Raw genomic sequence first — 16,650 nt, forward strand, 5'->3', positions numbered from 1 at the left:
AACATGTGGGGTCAATTACCCATAAAAAAAAAAACAATGTGAGGTCCTAATCATAGGCCTTTAGGGCTTTTTAGGTGAGTTAACTTTAATAATGCAATTGAAAAAGGACACCGTTTTGTATGAGTCCTAGGATTCACATGTAGCAATTAGTCCCCTCTTAAATATATTCTTTGGAGATGGATATTTGGATCCAAATTTTAAGGAACATATAATCTCTAACATGAAGATCATGAATGTGAAAGAGTAATGATCCTATAGGACCTTCCTCCACCTATGTGTAGGACTTCAAAGGATTATCATTAAATTTGGCATGGATCCCTAAAAAAGTATCATATGGGTGTCAGATTTGATTTTTTTAGAGATCTGTGCCAAATTTAATGGTGATCCTTTGAAGTCCTACACACATGAATAAGAGTGGGTCCTATATGATCATTTCTCTTTTAGATAGACCAGCCATTTGCATCCATCTTAAAAAGGATGATTTATGTCTTAAGGGACGTAAATGCAGAAATGCATCCCCTAATCCATGGAATGATTTTCCATTGAAAAAGGGAAGATACATTTGTTATACACGATTATTGGATAATATTTGGTTAATTCCCTATTTGCTACACCTATAGCATCGTATGTCATATGCACCTCTAAAAAAGTTCCTATAAATAGTTGGAACAATGCTCGGATGATGATGATGTTAAGGTATTTAACATTATTTTAATAGTCTAACTTTCAAACAGCTAAGATTAAAAAAAAAAAAAAAATGTATTTAGGAGGTTTGAAAGTTCATCTTTGGAACTGCCCATGATATATGTTTGGAGGTTTTGAACTTCCAACTTTCAAACCATCCAAAACACAAATAAATTGACTTGTTTGAATGATCGTCTTCAATAAAAACAAAAAAAACGAAACACTGAGTTGGTAGTTACAGAATCCAACTGTTGAACTGCCCAAGTATATCATTATTTTTGTGTTTAGTTTGAATGTTAGCCTTATAAGGAATATACTAGAAATTCAAAAAACTTGAAAAAGTAGAACTTCAAAATAATATAAGGGTGAGGTTTGTATAAGGTATCAACCTTATACTATTGAAATAAGGTGCACCTCAAAATTATGCCGAAAATGCAGATTCCGTGCCGCAAAGCCTTGTGATGTTATGAAAATCTATTGTTGCCCCCAATTTTGAAATGTAAAGATCCAGAAATAGTGAAAATCAAGCAGATCTATAAGCACTTGAAAATTGATGGTCTATATAATGTATTGGAAGATGAACTATTTTAAAGGCTGAAGATTTTTTTTTTTACTTTTCTATGAATCTCGAGGTCAAAATGACTGATTTGAGAGTTTTCCAGTATAGGAACAACCTTCTTTAGTGGGTGTTTTAGGTGTACGTTACTTATATTACCACCTTACATAAACTTTTTCCATGGTATACTATGGACCGTGTAGTAATACGGCTTTTCTCAATTCCTATATAAAATTCTCTGTTCATGTGATAGTTTATCATTATTTCCTTTCCACAATATGGGAAGGAAAAGATTTAAATAACGTTCTTACCTTATTCTATAGAAGTAAGAAGCACTCAAAACTCCCATAGAAAAGAGTGCATTGAAGTTGGAAAACCTTCATATCGATTATCTCGGCCTCAAAATGTACAAATATATATATATAAGAAAAAAAGAATTTCAAGTCCTAAAAATAATATATCTTGTAAAAAATTATCCGATATATTTTCAACATCTTCAAATGTTGATAGATCTACTTGATTTGCACTATTTTTGGAATTGGATTGAACATAGATTTTCAAGCCATCATAAAGTTTCTAATCCTAAAACTACATGTTCCAACAAATTTTGAGGTGCACCTCACTTGTATAGTATAAGATGACTACCTTATACAAACCCCACGCATGTGTAAATTTACCCATGGCATTAGAGGCTTGAATCACTGTAGAAAAAATAGGGCACCCCATGGGATTAGAGGCTTGAATCATAGAAAAAATCAGACAGTTCAAATTCTAACAACCAAAAAAACTTAAGCTGGAAATTGATAGGTCTCGAGAAAATGACATAGTGGTTGAGACGAATATTTCAAACTTAAACCCATGTGGCCCATTGATGACACAATTCCATTCCACAATAAAGGGCATGAAGACCCAGAGGGAAGTGAGATATTTCATGAATTGGGCAGGGTGTCATTTAGGCATATGTCTAGTGGGCATGTCAGGGTTTAGTAGTTGTTGTTAATTGTGCCTTTCTTTTCTATTTGGGAGTGACAATTATGGTGGCCCCAATTCAATGTATGGTTTCATAATGCATCAAAAACATCCCAATCCATCATTCAATAATGGACCACTAATCAAAGTTGAATCATCCTTCTCTACTAAAATATTTTTGGATTCTTTGGGTGTCCACTCGCAATATAATTCAAGGAATATATATATATATATATATATATATATATATATATATATATATATATATATATACTACAAAATGCTTATAAATGAAAATAAACAGTGATTTTGCCTACTTTCATCACCGTCCAAAGTTCATCACGCAGTCACGATTGTCAATTATCCAGTAGTGTTTCATTTTTCTTTTTTCTTTTTTCTATAAATCAGAATGATCTGAAATTTAGAGTGTGTGTTCATAAAAAAATAAGCGAATCTATGAAAACTATCCAAAAAGATATTTTCCATGAATTAAATTGGCCAAAATATCCCCAAAACATTTCAGGGGTATTTTGGTCAAAAACATATCTCGAATTATTTTTTTTATATTTTTATTAGCTGCGCATCACTAAGATGTACACACGCTCCAAATTTCAAATCATTCCGATTTGTAGAAGAAAAAAAAAATGAAATACTACCAGACAATCGTGACCGTGTGATGAACTTTGAACGGTGATGAACATGTCGAAATCATTGTTCATTTCTGCCTATAGACGTTGGGAAGACTTTTCTTTTATATATATATATATATATATATATATATATATATATATATATATATATATATATATGTGTGTGTGTGTGTGTGTATGTAGCATGACCCCACCAAAAATACTAAGGCCCACCACGTTCATCCTAATCCTATGTTGGATCTCATTATTGACGTTTGCCCCGACTGATGAAAGCCCCGGCCCAACCCTAAGTTCATCATGCTTTAGCTCAAAAAATGGAATGGATGCCAGGTGCATGGGGAAATAATCAAAGGGATGGTACAGCATCTATACTATATAGCATGTGGATCTTTCGAAGGACGTACAAGTTCCTTTCAACGGTTGAGATTGAACCTAGCCCCATCCAAGGGTTAAATTTATTTTTTATTTTTATTTAAATTATATTAATCTGAAATTTAGAGTACAAATTACTTGTATAAAAAGGTCCAAATAAAATTATTTTCTATACAAAATATTGACCAAAATACATTAGGAATATTTTGGTCTTTCTTCTTTAAAATATTCTATAACAATTTTCATTTTATTCTCCTTATATAAATAATTCATACTTTAAAATTTAGATAAATATAACAATTAAATAAAAATAAAAAATGAAAAACAAAATTAGATTTTGACCATTGAATGTTACATTATTTACCTCGGGGGACACAAATATGGTACCTAATTTCAAGGGGGGTAATTGGATTAGCGGGTTGACCCAAACTGGGCCCAAGTCCGTGTCCACATTTTTGGACCAGGCACATTGAGTCTAGGTCCAAATGACTTCGACCTAAACCAGGTCAGGTTTGGGTTCAAGCCTAGTATGGACCCAATCGGATCCGGATCCAACCAAACCCGACCCGGTGCCACCCCTACCTAAACTCCGCCACCGGGTTCTTACAAATAATGGTGGGAGGTGAATTTTAACCCCGTAAAGAGCCCCCATTGTTCTGTTCAGATATAGTTACGTCGTCACTATATACGTAAGCCATTGACACGCTCCTATGTGTTGCACGAACAAGTCGCATGATCATCCTACGTACATGGAGAGACTTCCATTTTTTCTTTATTTATTATTATTATTATTTTTTTGTTAAAGAAGGAAGTATATCTAGGGACATAAATGTAATAAACATAAAATCATGTGCGCACCAATATCTTTGGGAAAAGCAAATGCACCACAAAAATCCCAAATACCACCCAATGCCTACCAACAAAGGCTGACAGTATACATACACGCTACGGTCAGTTATGTAAAGATTGAAAGTGGGCCATTAAGCTGATATTATGGCAATAACTTTTTCATATATATATATATATATATATATATATATATATATATATATATATATATATATATATATATATATATATATATATATATATATAGGAAAAGCTTTTCAAGTTCTTCTAACAAAATAGAAGTTCTATGTTCTCTTTATCCAACCGTCCATTTTTTAATGAAGAGCTAAGATTGCCTCAATCACAATGTCATATATCTACACTATTTTATTTTTAATTTTTTTTTTTTATAAACTATTTTGACACCAAATTTTGGATGTCTATTCCTATATTAAACTCGCACTAACGAAAAATATAAAAAAAATATTTTTAATAAAAAAAAATGACTAAAATACCCTTAAAATTTTTAAGGCGTATTTTGGTCATTATTTTTTATCGAAAAATTATTGTTAATATTTTTTATAAGTACACTCCAATGAGTACCAAATTTCATATTCAAAAAATTTATATTAGAAAAACAAAAAATAAAATACTTTGAGACGTCGGATCTAAGATCAAACGGTGAGTGGCTCTCTTGATAAAAAATAGATGGCTGGATGGTAGGAGGAACATAGAACTTCTATGTTGTAGGGGGAGCATAGAAAGCTTTCCTATATATATATGGGCCGTGATTTCATGCAAAGGTGGTATCATAGTAATATGAAACAACTTTCAAAAACTATATTAAGGCCATTTATTTGATCCAAAATTTGAAATATACATTATTTTCATTTTAATGAATAATCACGAAAAAGAAAAAATTGAAAATGAAACCTAGAGAGTGTTTTTTTTAGCCCAATTAATATAGACTGTCCCATAAGATGCTTAAATCTAGGCCTTAGAATGATTTTTTATTTTTTATTTTTTTTAGTTAGCTTTACTATCATTAGATGAATAATGTTAAAAAAGGAAAAAATGATTTTGAGTTTGTAAAGGTTAAGGTCTTGAAATGAATGGTCTAGATCGTTGTTGGAAGGGACTTATTTTGACCATATCTAGAGTTCAAATTGAACTTTTTTTTTGAAGGGAATTGATTATTGAGATGAAAAGAGTGTGTGTGAAAAATTTTGGGTCATAAAAATACCACAAACATGGTTTTCTAGAAGTGTTGTTGCATTATACTATAATGCAACCGTTGCATGAAATCATTGCATATATATATATATATATATATATATATATATATATATATATATATATATATATATATGTGTGTGTGTGTGTGTGTGTGTGTGTGTGTGTGTGTGTGTGTGTGTGTGTGTGTGTGTGTGTGATTTCTATAAGGTTGCAACCTTAACGAATCCAATTAAGGCGCTCCTTCAAATTTTATTGTAATGTGTAATTTTGGTGTAAAGCATCCTTAGGATTATCCAAAAATCTATTTTCATATCTAATTATAAAATTTTAAACTCTAAAAATGATTAAAATCAAGTAGATCTATGATATGAAAATCTTAAAAATAGACGATCTAGATATTGTGCTGCAAAATGCACCATTTCTGGGACTTAAAATCTTTTTCTTTTGTCGACATGATCAATTACAGGGTTTTTCAACATTAAAACAACCTTTTTCGATGGATTTTTGAGGTGCATATGTAATTCTACATTTTAAGGTTTCAACCTTATATAAACTTTTTCATATATATATATATATATATATATATATATATATATATATATATATATATATATATATATATATATATATATATATATATATATATATATATATATATATATATATATATATACTATAAAACGTCTATAGGTGAAAATGAACAGTGATTTCGCATACCCTCATCACCGTCCAAAATTCATCGCACAGTCTAGATTATCAGGTAGTGTTTTACTTTTCAGTTTTTTTTTAAAAATCGAAATAACTTGAAATTTGGCTCATGTGTTCATAAAAAATAGGCGAATCTACAAAAAAATATCAAAACAATATTTTACATGAAAAAATTGACCAAAAATACCCTCGAAAAGTTTTGGGTCTATTTTGATCAATATTGTTTTTGCGAATTTTTTTTTTATATTTTTATTAGGTGCGCATCACTAAGATGTCCGTACACTCCAAATTTTAGATCATTTTAATTTGTAAAAATAAAAATAAAAATAAAAAATGAAATACTACTAGACAATCGTGACCATGCGATGAACTTTGAACGGTGATGAGGGTAGGCAAAATCACTGTTCATTTTCGCCTATAGGTAGTGGGAAGATTTTTCTTATATATTTTGACAGTTTGTATATATTAGTGAGGCGCACCAAATAAAAAAAAAAAATAAATAATTCGTGAAAAATAATTGATCAAATTACCTCCAAAATATTTTGGGGGTCTTTTGATCAATTTTTTCATGTAAACTAATTTTTTGATATTTTTTCGTAAATTTGCCTATTTTTTATGAACACATCTTTCAAATTTCAGATCATTTCGATTTGTATAAAAATAAATAAAAAATGAACACTACCGGACAATCGTGATCGTACGATGAGCTTTGGACGGTGATGAGGGTAGGCGAAATCACTATTCATTTTTTCCTATAGGCGTGATATATATATATATATATATATATATATATATATATAAAGAGAGAACAATGATCCAATGCAACGACACTTCTAGAAAACCATGTTTGTGGTATTTGTATGACCTCAAATTTTGCACACACACTCTCTTCATCTCAATAATCAATCCCCTAATAAAAAAAAGGTTCAATTTGTACCCTAGATATGGTCAAAATGAGTCCCCTCCAAAAATGAATCTAGACCGTTCATTTTGTGAATTTCAAGATCTTAGCCTTTATAAACTCAAAATCATTTTTTTCTTTTTAACATTGTTCTTGCAATGATAATAAAGCCATCCAAAAAAATTGGAAATGAAAAAAATCCTACTAAGGCCTAGATCTAAGCATCTCACCAAAATGAATGGCGTATGTTAATTAAGCTAAAAAAATACTTTCTAGGTTGTGTTTTCAATTTTTTCTTTTTTTGTGATTGTTCATTAGAATGAAAAGAGTGTATATTTTAAATTTTGGATCAAACAAATGGAAATAAGATGTTTACCCTGGAGTGTAAGTAGACTTGATCTTTGTGCTAGTCTCTCTCTCTCTCTCTCTCTCTCTCTCTCTCTACATGATCATTGAATGCCTTGAGTATACATAGACTACAACGTAACACTACGGATGTAGAGTATACATAGACTCGAACTTTGTGCTAATTTCGTTTTCGTTTTCCTGATAGTAGTCTCTATATATATATATATATATATGGGATTATATACAATGAGACCATTTACCTTTAATACAAGGAGGTCACAATTACTTACAATCATCCGATGTGAAGCTTGATAGCTTGGATGTGTCGCAAAGTCTGAGAAAATATCTTTTGAAATTTGAGCTTGGTCAATAGAATAATTGCAACCACCAAATTTCACATCCAATGCTCATGATTAATGTCTCACCTTATACTAAAGGTAAATGGTCTCACTCTATATAAACAATCAAATTAAGGCTCGCCCCCAAATTTTATCACAAATATAATTTTTGTGTCAAAATTCTTAGGATGGCTTCGGAATGTACTTTTATTTCTATAAATGATTCAAATCAAGTAGATCCATAAACATTTGAAAATTTTGAAAATAGACGGTTCAGATAATGTGTTGCAAGATGCACTATTTTTAGGACTTGAAATCTTATTTTCTTTTCATATTCATACATCTCGATATCGAGATGATCGATTAGAAGGTTTGCTGACATCCAAACAACTTTTTACGATGGATTTTTTAGGTGCACCTTAATTTTACATTTTAAGGTTGCAACTTTGTATAAATGTTTTCCAAAGATAAATAATGTGTAATAATTCTTATTGGTCTCTATGCCTTAGGGTAGGGTTTCTAGTGGATGCTTTCCATTTAGTCCAGTTTTGTCATATCTAGTTTACTTTAAGTTAACAATCCCCAAAGCTCTTCTAGGAATCCAATATTTAATAAGATGATCCTATCTAGCATTCTACAATGAAGAAACCATAAAATCATAATAAAATAGAAGAGTATGTAGAATAATGGAGTGCAATAAGAATCCTTTTAGGTCCAAAACAAAACAATTTACCTACAAGAAAACCAATTAAAACGAGCAATGACATAAGATTTATCTAAACTATTATTCCTTCAAGTAAGAAACTGAATGTCCTATTGAAAGGATGTAGACACTGAGAGTAGGCTCCTTCTCGTCCTAGGAGCACATAGCATATAATGGAGTAATATAATCCACAAAGATCAAAATAATTATCTATTAAACCTTATTGCTCACCATGTCCTAGGTAGCATCATTCCTCGCTAAGTGCTCACACTTCCCATGTCCCAGGTAATGCTCACCATTTCCTTCCTCGCCTTTCCTAGCTTGTTGCAATGTTTTAGGTAGTCTCAAATAGAACCACACTATCTAACATAGACTTGATAGAGAAAAGTGGAGCTCCATGAGTGAAGAGAGTCTTATACTCTGGAGAGGCATTCTCTACCACCATGTTAATCTTTGAAGGTTTGGGGAACATCACCTCATTGACCCTTGAAGTAGCATCTTAGAACCTGGTGATGTAATAAGAAAATGATTCCCCATGAATGTTATGGGTCACTTTAGCCCCACAATAATGTGAAAGTGTCGAAACATTTCATTGAAAGTGATACATAAAAGGTCCTTCATGAGTTCTTGATGCCATAAAAGGGATTCTTCAACAAAGCTTTGTGAAAACATTGCCTTAAGGTGGTTTAGCCTTGGTGACAGTTATAACATCATGATATTGACTTTCCTATCTTGTGGGATTACAAGATATAAAGTTTTCTATTTTATGGGATTACATTTGTAATGAGATGTGTTTTTAAAAATAAAAAATGTATCTTTATAAATCTTTGGTAGAGTAATCCCTATGAATGGGAGACCGGTTTACCATCTGTATATGCAGGCACCATTGCTAAAACACGTATATGTTTTGTCGATCTATTTCTCTTTCTCTTCTCTATTTCTGCTGAAACACATATATGTTGTGTTGATCTATTTCTCTTTCTCTTTTCTATTTCTTTTATTGCAATCTCAACATGGTATTAGAGTAGAAGTCTTGAGATATGTAGAAAAGCCTACAGTTGATCAACGATACATCTGTCTGCATTGAGTGTGGCCTTGGAGTTTTTCTTTTTGACCCAAACAGTGAGTGTGACTTGGAGATTTTCTTTGGATGATGTTTTTCCTCCATCTCTCTATGACATCATTTGCCTCTTCTGGTGCCATCACTCAATGACGTTTTGCATCTCTTGTGATGCATTAAACCCTCGAAAATATTTCTTGTGACGGTGCTTTCTTGTGATGCATTGATGTTCTTTTTGGACGGTGCACTCTTGGAAATAGAAGGCATCTTCCTTCCTCTTTATATGATGTTTTCTTTGCTCTCTTGTTAAAATTGTTATTTGTGGCAAGGGGCATGGTGCATTGGCTCATATTTTGAGGCCACGTTTTCTTAAGTGGTTTTGGGTCAGAATTTCTAGTGTTCATCTTATGAAAAAAACACAACCTATTATTGCGATTTTGAGCATTTAAGCCACCGCCAGTTTGGTCAGTGTTGATCTACGCGCATTGGCAATTTCTAGAGAGAGAAACCATAATACTCATTGGGATCTTCGGTTGGTTCTAATTGAGACATCTTATGTTCTTTATTTGTCATTGCTACTCTTCAAGTCAAATTTTCTGGTTTCTATTATCTCTTTATTATGGTAGATTCAGAAACTAACTCTAGCATGAAATGTACTCATGCTGCTTTGAACGGACTTAATTATCTTGCTTCTTCGAAAGCCATTTCTCATTCTCCTTCTGAAAAATCTAAAGTGGGACACATAAATAGGAAAAAAGGCTCCAAGCAAGGATTATCCCTCGTTTGAGGAATGACAATCCAATGATGATTTTGCAATGTCATGGATCTTGATTTTCATGGAACGTAAACTTTCATAAATCTTTTCTTTCACTAAGAATGCCCAATATTCATAGAACTCCATTGAAGAAATGTATAGCCAACAAAATAATGTCGTTCGGATTTTCCAACTAAAACCGGAGATTTCCCAATCAAAACAAGGGGATAAAACAATTACTAAATATCTTGGCACTCTCAAGAGTATGTGAGATGAGTTGGCAATGTACTCACCCACACCTACTTACTTGGCAATCTTAAAAAACAAGTTGAGCAAGACAAAATATTTCATTTTTTAGCCAGGTTAAAGAATGAATATGAATATATTAGGAGTCAATTCTTAATGACCGCAGAATTACTTTCTTTTAACAATGTCTGTTCTACTAATAAACTAGAAAGAAAATCATGAATCTTGATTTCAAAACCTTTGAAATAAGAATTGAGAAATTTATGCTAATTTCAAAATAATGAAAAGTATGAAACTAGAAAACATCATGATAATGGTAAAGGTAGAGGCCCTAATAATGATTGCGGTGGTGGAAGGTATCACAGTAATAGAGGTCATCTTAGATGTAATCACTGCAACAACATAAGACATATAAAAAATAGGTTATGGGTATTATACTCATACTTAAGACCTACTAATGACAAGATACCCGACAGATCTACTGCTAAGACCGTAAATACTCAGACCCATCACTGCAACTGTGATCATTATCGACAACCAATTAACATGAGTGGTTCTTCCTCTGCACATGATATTTTTTCCTCCTCCCAGAACACAGGTAATCCTTATGGTTTCATGTCTTCTTGTGACACATTTCTTTAGATAATAGGCTTAAAAGCCAGATATCATATGACTGGTAACTTATAGTGCATATCAAACTTAAAAAACAATGGGAATATGAACTTTGTGTCTATTGCCAATGGTTATTTGATTCTTGTTCATGGTGTTGGTAAGACCAATTTTTTTCTAAGTCTCATAACTCTAAAGTTTTCTTTATGTTGTCTTTTCTCTCTAACTTGATGTTTTTTAATAGAATTACTAGAGCATGAACTGCAATGCTATTTTTTTCTCCCAACACTGTGTATTTTAAGGACCGAGCCACTACAAGGAAGATTGGTGATAGAAGACTGTCTAATGGGTTATACCTATTTAATAAGAAGAATAAAGCATTGATTTCCAACTGAGATAATTTTGATATCAGCAAATTATGGCATTGGAGATTTAGACACCCTTTAGATAAAGTATTGAAAATTGTAATGCCTCATTTATCTTTAAACTATCATTCTTGTGAGGTCTGTAAATTCTCAAAACAAACAAGACTTCATTTTTAATCTTCTTTGCATGTTTTGTAGAAACAGTTTTAATTGATATATTTCGATGTGTGGGGACGAGCCCCAATTGATTCTTATACTAGCTTTAAATATTTTGTTACTTTTATTGATAAATGGTCTTTTTCTACAGGTGTATTTATTGATATAAAAGCAAAAGTGTTTTCTATATTTCGATAATGTTAAGATTAGAATTATGTGAACTGATAATGGCACAGAGTATTTAAACAAAGTTTTTCTGAGCATTTACATGATCTTGGTGTTATACATCAAGCATCATGTGTTGGGGCACCTCAGCAAAATGGAGTTGTTGAAAGAAAAATAGACAACTTTTGTAAACTACAAGGTGTTTGATGCTTCAGATGCATGTTCCAAAACGTTTTTGTCAGAAGCTATTTTAATTATTTGCTATCTGATTAATAGACTTCCAAGTAAAATTCTTAAGGACAAATCTTCCCTTGAAGTTTTAAAAAAATACACAAACTGATTTGTGTTATTTGCATATTTTTTTGTCTCGTATGTACGTGTTGGTGAATACAACAAAGATAAACTTGATAACAATGTCAGTAGAGGTGTCGTTTTTGGATACTCCTCTATTAGAAAGTGATACAAATATTATAATCCCGTAATGACAAAAATGCATGTTTCTAGGGATGTGAGGGATTTGGAAAATATGACTCAAGAGGAGTGTTATAGAGGTCATTTGCCTTTGCTATATATTAGTGTCAGTGATGTATCCAACATACCCGGAACAAGTCATGATGATCAAGTCGAAGCCGAAGATACCTCCAAAACTCACCAAGTTGGTTTAGAAGAAGAAGACTACGTCATGGCTCCACCTGATTCCTTCTTGCGTAGGTCTTCTCGTATCTCTCAACATTCCTCTAGGCTTCAAGAGTTTTATACTTATCATGCAGTTTTTTATCTTGTTTAAAATCATAGTTCCTATGAAAATATATCTCTTGGTTATTTTGGTTTCCTATGAAGATATATTTTCACAAAAAATATGATTTTGAGCAAGATAAAAAACCACATGGTAAGTACAAACTCTTGAAGCCTAGAGGAATGTTGAAAGATATGAGAAGACCTACGCCAGAAGGAATCAGGTGGAGCCATGAAGAAGTCTTCTTCTTCTAAACCAACTTGGTGAGTTTCAGAGGTATCTTCAGCTTTGGCATAATCGTCACTACTTGTTCTGGGTATGTTGGACACATCACTAGCACTAATAATAAGCAAGGGAAAACGACATCTATAACAATCACTTTGAGTCCTATTTTCCAAATCACTCACATCCCTAGAAACACACATTTTTTTCATTGTGGGATCATAATATTTGTATCACTTTCTAATTGAGGACTATCCAAAAATGACAGAGCTACTGACATGTTCATCAAGTTTATCTCTGATGTATTCACCCACATGTACAAACGAGACACACCAAAAAATATGCAAATGACACAAATTAATTTGTCTATTTTTTAAAAATTCAAGGGAAGATTTGTCCTTAAGAATTTTACTTGGAAGTATAGTAATCAGATATCAAGTAGTTAAAATTGCTTCTGACTAAAAAATTTTGGAACATGAATCTGAAACATCAAACACCTCGTAGCTTCCAAAAGTTATCTATTTTTTCTTTCAACAATTCCATTTTGCTAAGGTTCCCCAACACAGGATGTTTGATGTATAATGCCAAGATCACGTAAATGCTAAAAAAAAACTTTGTTTAAATACTCTGTGCCATTATCAGTTCACAGAATTCTAATCTTAGCATTATCGAAATATAGAAAACACTTTTGTTTTTATTTTAATAAATACACCCGTAGAAAGAGATCATTCATCAACAAAAATAACAAAATATTTAAAGCTAGTATAAGAATCAATTGGGGCTGGTCCCCACTCATCGGAATATGTCAATTAAAAGGGTTTCTACAAAACATGCATAGAAGATTGGAAATGAAGTCTTGCTTGTTTTGAGCATTTATAGACTTCACAAGAATGATAGTTTAAAGATAAATAAGGCATTAAAATTTTCAGAACTTTATCTGAAGGGTGTCTAAATCTCCAATGCCATAATTTATTGATATCAAAATTATCTCAATTGGCAATCAATGCCTTATTCTACTTATTAAATAGGTATATCCAATTAGACCGTTTTTCGTCACCAATCTTCATTCCCGTGGTTCGGTACTTAAAGTACACAGAGTTGCGATAAAAAAATAGAACTGCAGTTCATGCTCTAAGTAATTCTATTAAAAAAACATCAAGTTAGGGGGAGAAGAACACATAAAGAGAACTTTAGAGTTATGAGACTTAGAAAAAAATTGGTCTTACCAAAACTATAAGCAAGAATCAAATAAACAATGGCAATAGACACAAAGTTCATATTTCCATTGTTTTTTAAGTTTGATACGCACTATAAGTTACCAGTCATATGATCTATGGCCTTTGAGCCTATTATCTAGGGAAATGTGTCACAAGAAGATATGAAACCATAACGATTACCTGCATTCTAGGAGGAGGAAAAAAGATCATGTGCAGAGGAAGAACTATATATGTTACTTGGTAGCTGATAATGATTACAGTTGCAGTGATGGGTCTGAGTAGTTACAGTTTGAGCAGTAGATCTGTCGGGTGTCTTGTCATTAGTGGGTCTTAAGTATGAGTATAGTACCTATAACTTATTTTTCATATGTCCTATATTGTTGCAGTGATCACATTTAAGATGACCTCTATTACTACAACTCCTTCCACCACCGCAATCATTGTTAGGGCCTCTACCTCTACCATTATCTTGATGTTTTCTTGTTTCATGCTTTTCATTATTTGTAACCAGCGCAAATTTCTCAATTCTTACTTCAAAGGTTTTGAAATCAAGATTCATGATTTTCTTTCTAGTTTCCTTTCGTTGAATAGTAGCACAGACATTGCTAAAGAAAGATAATTTTGTGGTCATTAAGATTTGACTCCTAATATATTCATATTCATTCATTAGGTTGGCTAAAAATTGAAATATTTTGTCTTGCTCAGCAAGGTTTTAATGATTGCCACGTTTAGTAGTTGTGGGTGAGTACAGTGCTAACTCATCTCACATGCTTTTAAGAGTGATAAAATATTCAATAATTGTTTTATCCCCTTGTTTTGATTGAGAAATCTCTTGTGTTAGTTGGAAAATCTGAGAGACATTATTTTTGTTGGCTATACATTTCTTCAATGGAGTTCCACAAATCTTGGGCATTCTCAGTAAAAAAAAAAAAAAAAGATTTATGAAAAGTTTAGGTTCCATAGAATTCAAGATCCATGATATTGCAAGATCATCATTGGATTGTCATTCCTCAAATGAGGGATCATCCTTGCTTGGAGCTTTTTTTTCCATTTATGTGTTCAAGGTTAGATTTTCCAAAGGGAGAACGAGAAATGGCTTTAGACCAAGCAAGATACTTAAGTCCGTTCAAAGGAACAGCAGTAAGTTTCATGCGAGGGTTAGGTTCTGAATCTACCATAATAAAGCGATAATGGAAACTAGAAAAACTAACTTGAAGAGTATCAATGACAAATAAAGAACAGAAGATGTCTCAATCAGAACCGCCCGAAGATCCCAATGAGTATTATGGTTTCTCTCTCTAGAGATTGCCAATGTGCGTAGCTCAACACTTACCAAAGTATCGGTGGCTTAAATGCTTAAAATCGCAATAATAGGTTGTGTTTTTCTTTACAAGAGAACACTAGAAATTCTGACCCTTAACCTCTTAAGAAAACGTGGGCTCAAAATATGAGCCAATGCACCATGCTCCTTGCCACAAATAACAGTTTTAACAAGAGAGCAAAGACAACATCATATAAAGATGAAAAATATGCCTTCTATTTCCAAAAGAGCGCCATCCAAAGAGAATATCGATGCATCACAAGAGATGGAAAATATCATTGAGAGATGTCATGGGGAGATGGAGGAAAAACATCATCCAAAGAAAATCTCAAAGCCACATTCACTGTTTAGGTCAAAAAGAAAAACTCCAAGGCCACACTCACTGTGGAAAGTTGTGTCATTGATCAACTATAGGCTTTTCTACATATGTATCAAGACTTCTGCTCTATTACTATGTTGAGATTTCAATAAAAAAATAGAAAACAGAAAGAGAAATAGATCAACACAGCATATACGTGTTTCAACAGAAATGGAGAAGAAAAAGATAAATAGATCGACACAATATATACGTGTTTCAGCAATGGTGCCTACATACACAGATGGTAAACCGGTCTTTCATTCATAGGGATTACTCTACCAGAGATTTATAAAGATACATTTTTTATTTTAAAAAACGTATCTTATTACAAATGTAATCATATAAAATAGGAAACTTTATATCTTGTAATCCCAAAAGATAGGAAAGTCAATATTTTGATGTTATAATCGTCACCAAGACTAAAACACCTTAAGCCAATGTTTTCACATAGCTTCACTGAAGAATCCCTTTTATGGCATCAAGCACTCTTGAAGGACTTTTTATGTATCACTTCCAATGAAATGTTCGACACTTTCATATTATTGTGGGGTTAGAGTGACCCATAACACCCCTGGGGAATCATGTTCTGATTACATCACTAGGTTTTAAGATGCTGCTTCAAGGGTCATTGAGGTGATGTTCCCCAAACCTTCAAAGATTAGCATGGTGGTAGAGAATATCTCTTCAAAGTATAAGGTTGTCTTCACTCATGGAGGTCCACTTTTCTCCATCAAGTCTATGTTAAATAGTGTGATTCTACTTGAGACAGTGTAAAACATTGCAACAAGCTATGAAAGGCAAGGAAGGCAATGGTGAGCATTGCGTAGGACATGGGAAGTGTGACCACTTAGCGAGGAATGACGCTACCTAGGACATGGTGGGATAATTATTTTGATCATTGTGGAATATATTACTCCATTATATGCTCTACGCTCCTAGGACGAGAAGGAACCTACTCTCAGTGTCCACATCCTTTCAATAGGATATTTAGTTTCTTACTTGAAGGAATAGAGTTTAGATAAAGGAAAAAGTTTATATAAGGTTGCAACCATAAAATGTAGAATTACATATGCACCTAAAAAATCCATCAAAAAATGTTGTTTTAATGTTGAAAAACCTTCTAATTGATCATCTCGACATCAAGATCT

Source organism: Amborella trichopoda, chromosome 12 (assembly GCF_054954075.1).
Source record: "Amborella trichopoda isolate Santa Cruz 75 chromosome 12, AtrichopodaSantaCruz75HAP2 v2.0, whole genome shotgun sequence".
NCBI classification, from domain to species: Eukaryota; Viridiplantae; Streptophyta; class Magnoliopsida; order Amborellales; family Amborellaceae; genus Amborella; species Amborella trichopoda.